This window comes from Physella acuta, unplaced genomic scaffold (genome assembly GCF_028476545.2).
Source record: "Physella acuta isolate Inbredline_101_S28 unplaced genomic scaffold, ASM2847654v3 ptg001317l, whole genome shotgun sequence".
Lineage (NCBI taxonomy): Eukaryota > Metazoa > Mollusca > Gastropoda > Physidae > Physella > Physella acuta.
In genome coordinates, this window is record NW_026732832.1 from 29,799 (window position 1) to 43,178 (window position 13,380).

The window sequence follows — 13,380 nt, forward strand, 5'->3', positions numbered from 1 at the left end:
CCCCCCCCCCCCCAACCACCCACTCCCTCCCCCACCCTCTTGCCGCCGATCGCACTACTTTTCCTTTTCACAACCACGTCACGACGGCACCGAAGCGTGTTACGTTACCCATCGTTCAAAGCCTGGCCCCGCCCACATCGCAGCCGACCAATGGGACTGGGGAGGATATTAAAATTTTGGGCATTAGAGTCCCCATGCCACAAGTGGTTAGGGTATCTCTGTCGCGTCGTTTCCCATTAAAAAACCCAGTTAACATTAACAAGGGACACTACTCCGTTTTAAAAATACTTTTTTTTCCGCATCACCGGAGTTATCTTTCTTTAGTAGCTGATTAAATATTCTTAACAGTACGTACCCGGAATTGGGCAATCTCGATTTTCAACAGGGCAGTATCGAAGTATTTTGTGTGTGTTGGTATCGCTGTCGATAACCAACAACCCAAGCGTTAACCATATCTCGAACTTTATATTTACACCTCACCTGTACCCCTACCTTAAATCTTACTCTAACCCCAACGCTCTTGCTAACACAATTGTCGATACCGATATGAAAAAAAGTTGTGACGATTCTTTAAATTGCCCGACCATGTAACCGAATACATGTAACCCCGAATCGCTCAAGTGATGAAACAAGACGGAACTTCTAGCGATTAAATCTAGTTCAAGATCTAAACTTATCATCGGAAATTTTCCATTTTTAGTGGGATTTTTCTCCCGAGTTTTATACAACTAAAAATGGCCAAGAAAGACGGATCAAACACATCATAAAAAAATCTAAAAATAAAATTGAGTTACAAGATTAGTCCCAAAACTAACAGACGTTTTGAACTAAAGAAAGGCTAATAAAAATAAAAGTAGGTTATTAAATTTTCTCAATAAATATTATCATATCTTCATAAAGTATTACTTCCGCATTAAATAAAACCTAAATATTTTTTTTTTCGAAAAAAGAAAGGACATTTATTTTCATGAAAAGATAAACCAAAATCCCACTCATAATGACGTCCGGCGGATGCGTACATAGTGGGTCAAACACTCGTCATCAAGAACCCGGATGTAGGTTGGTTCTATTTTTAGCACAAAATACGTCCGCCAACATTAACATTTTTTTTTAGTTTACACCTCAGTATGAGCAGTTGCAATCAACTAATTAGATCTCAATAAATTAGTATACGTGTGAAAAATTCTCACGTATTTGACTTATCGTGACTGCTGCGTTCCGCTTGATTGAATGCAATGGTCAGGTGATAAAAATAGTTAAAAAAACCCAATTTAAAAAAGCACATTAAAACAGTGTGGCGCGGTAGGGTTCTCATAAATTAATTGTCTTGTAAAAACAACAACAACATCTTTAACAACAAGTAACCCGTGTGGTACCCAACAGGTGTGATGCACCTAATGACACCTGTACCACTGCTTGACTAAACACACTGAGATAAGATCTAAGCTTAAGTCTTCAGGTGATGGTTCATGTCTTCAGGTGATGATTCATGTCTTCAGGTGATGGTTCATGTCTTCAGGTGATGGTTCATGTCTTCAGGTGATGGTTCATGTCTTCAGATGATGTGATGGTTCATGTCTTCAGGTGATGGTTCATGTCTTCAGGTGATGTGATGGTTCATGTCTTCAGGTGATGTGATGGTTCATGTCTTCAGGTGATGGTTCATGTCTTCAGGTGATGGTTCATGTCTTCAGGTGATGGTTCATGTCTTCAGGTGGTGGTTCATGTCTTCAGGTGATGTGATGGTTCACGTCTTCATGTGATGGTTCATGTCTTCAGGTGATGGTTCATGTCTTCAGGTGATGGTTCATGTCTTCAGGTGATGGTTCATGTCTTCAGGTGATGGTTCATGTCTTCAGGTGATGGTTCATGTCTTCATGTGATGGTTCATGTCTTCAGGTGATGGTTCATGTCTTCAGGTGATGTGATGGTTCATGTCTTCAGGTGATGGTTCATGTCTTCAGGTGATGTGATGGTTCATGTCTTCAGGTGATGTGATGGTTCATGTCTTCATGTGATGGTTCATGTCTTCAGGTGATGGTTCATGTCTTCAGGTGATGGTTCATGTCTTCATGTGATGGTTCATGTCTTCAGGTGATGTAATGGTTCATGTCTTCAGGTGATGTGATGGTTCATGTCTTCATGTGATGGTTCATGTCTTCAGGTGATGGTTCATGTCTTCAGGTGATGTAATGGTTCATGTCTTCAGGTGATGTAATGGTTCATGTCTTCAGGTGATGTGATGGTTCATGTCTTCATGTGATGGTTCATGTATTCAGGTGATGGTTCATGTCTTCAGGTGATGGTTCATGTCTTCAGGTGATGGTTCATGTCTTCAGGTGATGGTTCATGTCTTCAGGTGATGGTTCATGTCTTCAGGTGATGGTTCACGTCTTCAGGTGATGTGATGGTTCATGTATTCAGGTGATGGTTCATGTCTTCAGGTGATGGTTCACGTCTTCAGGTGATGGTTCACGTCTTCAGGTGATGTGATGGTTCATGTATTCAGGTGATGGTTCATGTCTTCAGGTGATGGTTCATGTCTTCAGGTGATGGTTCATGTCTTCAGGTGATGGTTCATGTCTTCAGGTGATGGTTCATGTCTTCAGGTGATGGTTCATGTCTTCAGGTGATGGTTGAAGTTGTTGTTTTGGGTCGGGGCTAAGTCAGAACTAGGGTCAGGGACAAGGTTAGGGTTGGGATTAAGGTCAGGATTAGGTTCAGGTTTGGGGTCAGGGTTAGGGTCAAGGTTAGTTAATGTTTAGTGACAGGGTTAAAATCATTGGTAAGGTTAAGACTGTGATAAGAGGCAGGTTTAGAGTTAGGGGCTCAGCAGGGATAGGTTCAGCATGTTGTCAGGATCAAGGTTAGGATCAAGGTTAGAACCAAAGTTAGGACCAAGGTTAGGACCAAGGTTAGGACCAAGGTTAGGACCAAGGTTAGGACCAAGGCTAGGACCAAGGTTAGGACCAAGGTTAGGATCAAGCTTAGGATCAGGGTTAGAACCAAGGTTAGGACCAAGGTTAGGACCAAGGTTAGGACCAAGGTTAGGACCAAGGTTAGGACCAAGGTTAGGACCAAGGTTAGGACCAAGGTTAGGACCAAGGTTAGGATTAAGGTTAAAAAGCTTAAAAACATTTTTTTTCGTATTTGTCTGTTTGTGTGCGAAGATGTGCAGCTTTGCAAAATTTCGACTTATTATATAACAAATCCAGAAATCATATATTCCCACACACAAGGCACCATAAACAACACAAACTTTGTAAGGAATATTTTTAATTTTTTTATTAAAGATTCATTTCTGCTAACGAAAATTTAAAAGATCTGCGTCAACTAAACTTGTATTTAAGCTTCAATTCGTATATTTCAATGTAAGTAGAAAAAAAACCCCGAATCTTTATTGAAGAAAACCCCCCAAAAGGCTGCAGTTTGTTGTGATTGTACTTGCAGACGATACCTAGTTTAATGGTTTCAAGTGGGCCGCGGTGATGGGGGAATGCGTGGCGCGCCCAGGGAGCACGGCGAGGGCGGCACCCCGTGGCGCGTCACTCTTACCCGCGGGGTAGGGTAATGAAAAGACCCGGGTTTCTTTGGCGCGGTGACCCGGAAGGGGGAGTAAAAGTTGTCGTCTGCCGAGGTCTCCGGTTTCATCGGCCGTTTGTTGCCGGTTTAACGGTTGGGGCCGTTCTGGAGTATTGTTGTGTATATGATGTCAATCTTCATACATGGGGTGGGGGTTGGGGGTGGGGAGGGGGGTGTACATTAAAAAAAAATATTGGCTTTCACCATTTCGGGATTCCCCTCTGGTTTGCTATAATATCTTTTTTTTAAAGCATTCAGGAAAATAGAAATGTGGTTATAATAGTGACACTAGCGTTACCGTCAGTTACCGATGGCAGATGATCGCACTGACTGACATAGACACGAACAACATTAATGTTTATGTGTTTTATCACATTTATCAAGTAGAGAAGCTTATTTTCATTTTAAACTAGCAGAGCGCAACCCTTTCTTTAAAAACTTATGTAGCGTTTAAGGCTGATGTATTTTAAAGGTAGCAGCCTTTGACGAGATGTAGCATAAGACTAGCTAATATATGCAGCTGTGACGTACTGCATACTTGTGAAGCTTCATTTGTTCATAAGTTTGATGTAACCTCATATGGAGTGATAATTTACAACATATAAAAATGATTTTGATATAAAATAAAACCAAAGCCAAATATCTTGTCTAATATTCACAGTTTTTCGTCCCACCAATAAACGCTAGTCTATGTGATATACTGGAGTTTTCTTTTACGTCTTATAGAACTGTAAACACTTGGGTTTGGCAGAAATCGTTTACACCTATGTATGGGAGCTCTGGATGGTAGAACACGTCTACGACTATTATAATACGAGCAAGGCCTTTGAATGCAAATACATAATAGCAGAAGTAATGTTCCGACAAGGTCGAAATTCTTTAACGTTTTTCATAATTCTCAACTAGTCTAAAAAGTATTATACTTTAAAGAGAGCTAAACATAATTCTCAACTAGTCTATAGATTATTATACTTTAAAGAGAAGTAAACATAATCCCCAACTAGCTTATATATTATTATATTTTAAAGAGAAGTAAACATACTTCTGTAATATAATATGTAACTAATCCCCCCTCCTCATTTTGGTTTAAACAAGATTTAAATATACGTAAATGTTTTTTTTTTTATCACAGCTAACAGTTACACATTTTTAGCAACATTCAGACGTCATTAGAAACAGCGACTTGCACAGCTATGCCATGTTGAAGCAAGCGGCGAGATGTTCCCATCCAACTTTTTCACAAGCTGTCGTGGAAATGTTTTCCGCTGTCATCTCCTGAGTGGATTAGGTTACCATCATAACAAGAACACAGATAACGGGTACACCCCTCCCCCCCTCAACTGTACTCCCCTAACCCTCACCACTGTACTCCCCTACCCCTCACCCCTGTACTCCCATACCCCTCACCCCTGTACTCCCCTACCCCTTACCCATGTACTCTACTCCGCTAACCCCTGTACTCCCCTACCCCTCACCCCTATACTCCCCTACTCCTCACCCCTATACTCCCCTACCCCTCACCCCTGTACTCCCCTACTCCTCAACCCTGTACTCCCCTACCCCTCACCCCTATACTCCCCTACCCCTCACCCCTATACTCCCCTACCCCTCACCCCTTCACCCCTATACTCCCCTACCCCTCACCCGTATACTCCCCTACCCCTAACCCCTATACTCCCCTACCCCTCACCCCTGTGCTCCCCTACCCCTCACCCCTATACTCCCCTACCCCTCACCCGTATACTCCCCTACCCCTAACCCCTATACTTACCTACCCCTCACCCCTGTGCTCCCCTACCCCTCACCCCTATACTCCCTTACCCCTCACCCCTATACTCCCCTACCCCTCACCCCTGTGCTCCCCTACCCCTCACCCCTATACTCCCCTACCCCTCACCCCTGTACTCCCCTACCCCTCACCCCTATACTCCCCTAACCCTCACCCTTATACTCCCCTACTCCTGTACTCCCCTACCCCTCACCCCTATACACCCTTACCCCTCACCCCTGTACTCCCCTACCCCTCACCCCTATACACCCCTACCCCTCACCCCTGTACTCCCCTACCCCTCACCCCTATACACCCCTACCCCTCACCCCTGTACTCCCCTACCCCCTCACCCATGTACCCCTCTCCAGCTTGCTAATAACATCACTGATGTGATATTTTCTGCCCTGCGGCGTCTTTGTGACTCCATATATTAAACCATGTCCTTTGCTGACTCTTTGACTTTAGGTATCAAATCCTATTCTGTACTCAATGACTCCAGATATTAAATCCTGTCCCTCAGTGACTCAAGATATTAAATTGTACCCCGCGCTGACTCAATGACTCCAGATATTAAATTCTATCCTGTGCAGACTATGACGCCATTTATTAAATTCTACACTTGGCGTCTATGTGACTCCAGATAGTAAATCCTGTCCCTTAGTGTCTATCTGACTCCACATATTAAATTCTACCCCCTGCTGACTCAGTGACTCCAGATATTCAAATTCGCCCAAGACGTCCCGCTTTCATAAAGTTACTTCTCTTTGTCCTACAGGATTAGCTCCCCTACGAGTACCGCTAGAGTTGTCCGTATAATCCCCTTGAGTTGTTTGCCATGGTTTTCTTAGGTTCTACTTTAGTCACTGTGTAAGTGGATCGATTACATTTTGAAATATATCAACGAAAAGTCGCAGCAAAAATGAAATGCCAGATTTATTTAAAAAAAAACAACTAAAGACAAACGGCAAAAAAAAAAAAAAAAAAAAAAAAAAAAAAAAAAAAAAAAAACAACAACAACCCAATTCTGACAAGTCTGACAATACATCACATTAGTATATTGATACCATATTCATTAACCACATGGTTGGTACAGAGCTAAAGTCGGCCGATTTCTTATAGCTATGACGATGGTTTTGCTTTTTATAAATATTTTCCAGTCGGAGAATTCTCTGACTTGACGTTTCTAAAATTGTGAGCCTAAGATTTGATACATTTAGAAACATACAAAATTGTCTTGTACAAAGTTGTTCATAAAATAGTTCGATCTTTTGAGATCCCTAAAAAGTTTCATATGTACCAAATACATTAAAAAAAACCCCTCAAGTTTGAGATCCCTAGAGACATCTAAAGTACAAAAATCTCAAGTTAGAGATCCCTAGAGTCATCTAAAGTACAAAAATCTCAAGTTTGAGATCCCTAGAATCATCTAAAGTACAAAAATCTCAAGTTTGAGATCCCTAGAGTCATCTAAAGTACAAAAATCTCAAGGTTGAGATCCCTAAAACGTTGCTTTCAAAAAGTCGTCAAACAGACGGCGTTGAATGCTGTGATTAGCTAACTGTACTGAGGACACGGTATCAATTTACTCTCTTACAAACGTCCCCAGCAGGAACATACGGGGGACCTATGTATCGGATCTCTGGGGTACAGGGCGACCTTGAGCGTCCAACAGGGAGGGGGGTGATGGAGGATGGTTGGCCAAGGACGCTGGGTTGGCAGGGAGGATGGGTTGGCTGGGAAAATATATAAAAGTCTCTCGAAGATAACAGTTGAATAAAGATCGGTGTCAATGCCGCCTTCATATTTGGTATGCTTATCTAACTATACAGACACTACACATACACACACACACACACAATCACACACAAATATATATATGTATGTATATATATATATATATATATATATATATATATATATATATATATATATATATATATATACAAAATATATTAAATAAGCATATGCCATACATATGTAAATTATACATATGTTTAAATATTATGCATGACAACAGTGTAAAAAAAAACAACAACAAACGGCTGTGACGTCAAAGAGAGACATGGTCACAATAGAAAACTTCACAATCCAAATGTTCACGAACAGCCTTGTGAAACTGTTGATTGTCCGATAACAAGAAAACAATGACATTTGATTGGTTGATACATCACACGTGACCTAAATGAAAAGCGCTGGGTCTGCCGGTTGTTAAGGAAGGGTAGTGATGTATGGAGCCCTCAGATGTAGCAGTTAGCGACATACAAGCCCCCCTATGATGTAGCAGGTAGCGACATACAAGCCCCCTTATGATGTAGCAGGTAGCGACATACAAGCCCCCTTATGATGTAGCAGGTAGCGACATACAAGCCCCCTTATGATGTAGCAGGTAGCGACATACAAGCCCCCCTATGATGTAGCAGGTAGCGACATACAAGCCCCCTTATGATGTAGCAGGTAGCGACATACAAGTTCCCTATGTTGTAGCAGGTAGCGACATACAAGCCCCGTCAGATGTAGCAGGTAGCGACATACAATACCCTCAGATGTAGCAGGTAGCGACATACAAGACCCTCATATGTAGCAGGTAGCAACAAACAAGCCCCCTATGATGTAGCAGGTAGCGACATACACGCCCCTCAGATATAGCAGGTAGCAACATACAAGCCTCTAGGATGTAGCAGGAAGGTAGCGACATACAACCCTCTCAGATGTAGCAGGTAGCAACATACAAGCTCCTCAGATGTAGCAGGTAGAGACATGCAAGCCCCCACAGATGTAGCAGTAGCTAGCGACATGTGCTAACACAATCCCCTGATGTCGTGATGTACTTGCTACAAATGTTGTTTGCACTACTGCTATTGTTCATTTGGAAACCCAAACGTCAATTTAAACAGCAACAACGTGGGGGACGGGGGATGGGGGGGGGGGGGCGGGGGGGGGGGGGAGAGGGTGGGGGTAGATGTATCACGTTAATTGAAAACCTGTGGGTTATTTTACATTTAAATTACAAGTTTATTTCAGAGACTTTTTTTTGGAACTAGACGTCAAGGCAAGGCCATTAACTCTGCACTTGTTGCCGGCAGATTAAAAAACAACAAATCTCTTGGAATAATCTCTTCGAACTGAAAACTTTAACGGAACAAATACAATTATTGCGTCATCGTACTTAAAGTCGTACAGCCGGGAAGCAATTACAGAAGTTTTTATAAGCATACATATGTTAAATCTCCCGTAGAGACTTTATGGCAGGTGAAGTAGAGATGGCCTCATGGAGAGATTGTGTGTTCAGCACTACGCACACCCGACTCATGTTAGGTACCCATTAGAGCTGGGTGGTCTCTGGGAAGTTTTAAGTCGAATGCCGTGTTTTGAACGCCAGATTTTCTGGCTAGTGTGCCTTAACACGACCACATTATCCCATTTAATCAGTAAATTATGTAAATTTAGATTAAAAATATACCAAACATATTTCCGGAAATTTCTTTTTTTTTTTTACCTCATAAGGTTTCTAAACCACCGTCACTCCCCTTCCCCTACTAAGATGATGTCGTCTGCTAGTTTGTGGCCTCACGATTTATAGCCATCCGTCACCGACCTAGATCAGTGCTCACCTCCCCCCTTTACACAGTTAAAAGGTCGAATAAATAAAGCCCTAGCCCTATGCTGGAAAGCCATAAAAGGCATTTTCTCCTAAACATGGGTGGACACACCCAAAGCTGTCCGCTTATATATTTTGGTCGATATGTTTTTGATGCAGTCATCTAGGCTCACTCAGAAATAACATTCCCTCAAACATTCCCTCAAACATTCTCTCAAACATTCCCTCAAACATTCCCTCAAACATTCCCTCAAACATTCTCTTAAACATTCCCTCAAACATTCCCTCAAACATTTCCTCAAACATTCCCTCAAACATTCCCTCAAACATTCCCTCAAACATTCCCTCAAACATTCCCTCAAACATTCCCTCAAACATTCCCTCAAACATTCCCTCAAACATTCCCTCAAACATTCCCTCAAACGGGAAAAAACTAAGGCGCAACGTGTATTTTGTGTGCATTTTACAAAATAACTGCACAAACGTGCACTTAGAGGGAGCACTTCTCAGAAATTAATTTTTCTTTACCGCAGCTAAACAGTGTGTCTGGAAGTCAAATATTTTAACCGCACCTACCAATTTTAAAAACGATATTGCCAATCAATCTAACAGTCTTCATCAAAGAAACGCTTTTCAAATATATCGTCTCATCGATTTCATGTACACCATGAACTCTCTACACCATATACCACATGTATCGTCTGGCTATTGCTGAGTTTCCCTTGCCACCCCAGTTGCCCCCCCCCCCCCCCGCCATAATTTCCCCACCCATGACCCGACCATAAAACCCCCGGTGTCCGGCTATCCTAGCTCTACACCCCAGGATACCACCCCCGCTGTCCGAATGTCCAAACACCAAATTTACACCCCCTGTCTCCATCATTAAACCAAGCCTCACGCAGTGCCCATGTACTAACATTCCCCCCCCCCCCACAACAATCTGTCCCCACCCTAACATATGTCCCTATCTATTGTTGAGTATCAAGTTTAGATTTGCGGCCATGAAAAAAAGATGACTGTAGTCTCTTGTCAAATCTATTCTTGGCTGTCAAGTTTTGTCTCGCCAGTGACAAAAAAAAAAAACGTACTTAGATGGAGGGGAGCCTATCAGGCAAGGCATCAGTATACCAGCTCTGGACGCAGAAACCTGGCACACACAGCAGAAAGTAGTCGATAATACTGTTGAATTTCACTCCCACCTATGGGCGAATAAAGGGAGTATACCCGGGATTAATTTGCCGTATTGAGTGATCTAACATAATAAAAGGGCCGCTACCGGGGTACGGTTACCGGATCAGGTACGGGGTCCGGCCACGGCGAAAGTTTGACCTTGGCAAGTTGTGTGGGCGGTGTCACGTGATCTCTACAACTTTCACGGGCTAATTAAAATTTCTGGGTAAAGTTTATGTCCCCCGATATGCCGAGGGAAGCTTGGTGGGTGTGGGGGGGGGGGGGGGGGGGGAGATGTGAAGTAAGAATGTACCATAGAGGTGTGAATTGAGAAGGTAACATAGGGGTGGGTGGGGGATGTGAAGCGAGAAGTTTCTAGCGGGGTGGGTGGGGTGTGAATTAAGAAGGTACCAGAGGGGTGGGTGGGGTGTGAATTAAGAAGGTACCAGAGGGGTGGGTGGGGTGTGAATTAAGAAGGTACAAGAGGGGTGGGTGGGGTGTGAATTAAGAAGGTACCAGAGGGGTGGGTGGGGTGTGAATTAAGAAGGTACCAGCGGGGTGGGTGGGGTGTGAATTAAGAAGGTACTAGAGGGGTGGGTGGGGTGTGAATTAAGAAGGTACAAGAGGGGTGGGTGGGGTGTGAATTAAGAAGGTACCAGAGGGGTGGGTGGGGTGTGAATGAAGAATTTAGAGGTGTGGGTGTGGCGGGGGAGAGTAAAGGAGGGGGTGGGTTTTGAACTGACCGTGTATAAGATGTGGCAAAATGTGAACGGAGAGAGTACAAAAAACGGTTGGATGTTGGAAAAGTGTGAAAAAAATTGGGATTGCTAATGGTGTAAATTAAAATAAAATACCCATTCCTTTAACCACCTGTAGTTTTAGAGAAGGCGGAAAAGGGAGGTGGGGAGGGGGTTCAGTTTTGTATTATAAAATAAAACCACTTGTTTGGAATGTCTTTATGCATAACTGAACAAACGGCATCAATGATTGAGATCTCAAACCCCATGTTGGGCTGTAAACTAAACACCCATAAAACAGGATGCGCACCGCCTTCCTCGTAACACTGCAATGCAACACACCCAACATTTCACAATACTGCATCATAAACGTTTTATCAGCAGAAAGTTTATAACGCGTGAAGAGATTTAAAAAAATCCCCGTCAAATCACGAATCAAGTTTGATCATTAGTTCCTCCTGCCAGGTGGCTCGATGGTGTACAGGTTAATTAGTAATTGCGGTAATTAAAGGTAGCATTTGTTGTCTGCCCTTAACGTTGAGGGTGAGAGAACGGGGACAATGCGGGGTATAAATAGAACAGTGACGTGAATCAAAGTCGGCTGTTCGTGTAGGGAGATGAAAAGGCTGAGGTTTTATAGATGACGGGTTTTTTTTATGACCCCTGAAAGTTGGGAGTTTGTTGGTGGTCGTGTTTGTTGGTCTATGTTGGTGGGGGGTCATGTGGTGGGGGTTATTTTTGTGGGGGTGATGTTGGTAGGGGATATGGCAGATTGGCTGTAGGGGGTGGGTCATTTTAATGCGGTACAAACTATTTGCTGTTTATAAATTTTTGAGTCTATTTAAATATAAGGGCGCAGTTGATGATATCCATGTTTGTGGATGCTTTGATAGGGGTCTATTTAATGGTGTCTGTATTGATGAGGTGCATGTGAATGGGGTCCATGTCTTGGTGACCATTATATATATATATATATATATATATATATATATATATATATATATATATATATATATATATATATATATATATATATCAGGATCAGGTTTATACTTATCTTTAATAGATCCCTATCAGTTTTGGAGAAAGCTAGGACCACTGTACAATGTTGACCACTGCAGATGTCACACTCTCTTTAGAAGGACGAACTAACAGAACAACTTCAGTTCATCTGACCTACAGTTCGTAAACTTTGAAAGAAATCAGTACGTGACAAAACTCGAACCTAATTTTTTAACACGTTTTTATTAACTCAGCTTCGCGTTTGTGTGTTTGTTGTTAAAATTGACATCGAAAATTAGCCCACTTCTGATTGCTCTATAGTTCTGAAATTTGGCATGCAGGCTACTTTCGCCTAACAATTTCAGATGCAATCATAAAAACTAGCAATTAGAGACCGTAATTAGCTTAATTTAATTACGCCCAAAGGACCATAAAATTGAGGACATGATTTCTAAAGATACCGACAAGACTGGAGGCTTATTGACACAGTTACTTCGGCCCCAATCGATGTGAGCGCGCTGGCCGTGATCGTATAGTGGTTAGTACTTCGCGTTGTGGCCGCGACAACCCAGGTTCGAATCCTGGTCGCTCAAGATTTTTTTAGTCCGTGTATTTATAAACACTTAGTCAATTCATACTTAATCAAGTCATTAGATAAAGTAGAAAATAAACTATATAAAAAACTTTTTTAAAAACCACGTTTTTCATGTGTAGCAATGGACTAAAAAGGAGAAAATAAAATACTTAAAAAAAAACTTTTAAAAAAACCACGTTTTTCTTGTGGACTAAAAAGTAGAAAATAACTATTTACATACATTTGATGACAAAAAACGTGGGTCGGGCAGATGGGTCGGGAAATTTGATGGTGAACGTACCCACGTTTTTTGTCATCAAATGTATGTAAATAGTTATTTTCTACTTTTTAGTCCACAAGAAAAACGTGGTTTTTTTAAAAGTTTTTTTTTAAGTATTTTATTCTTCAAGTCGAGACAAAAGTTATTGTGCTTTCTGAATGGGAAAATCCGAAACTATTTCCGTCAGAACGTGGAGAGCGCGAAGTGTTGAAGGAATGACGTCTGCTGGTTGTGACAGGGACACGTTCCTTGCTCATCAACATTAGGGTTGTAGTCATCTATTTCGTGCACACAAATACCTGGGTGTTGTTTTTTTTTTACGTTCTGACAGATAGATTTGGAAGAAGAAAAAAGATAAAGAAGAATGCAGTCAAGGTTAGGGGAAACGGTTGACTTATGGGTGAGCCGGTTGTGCATTTTGGTGGGCTGATGGGTTGTCATGTGTGTGGGTGGTTGTTGCATCTTGGTGGGTTGTCGGGTTATCATATAGATTATAGGAGGTTGCTGCATCTTTGTGGGTTGTTAAGTTGCCATGTGGTTGATCGCTGCATCTTGGTGGGCTGTTGGTCTGTCATGTGTGAGGGTGGTTGTTGCATCTTGGTGGGCTGTTGGGTTGTCATGTGTGAGGGTGGTTGCTGCATCTTCATGGGTTGTTGGGTTGTCAAA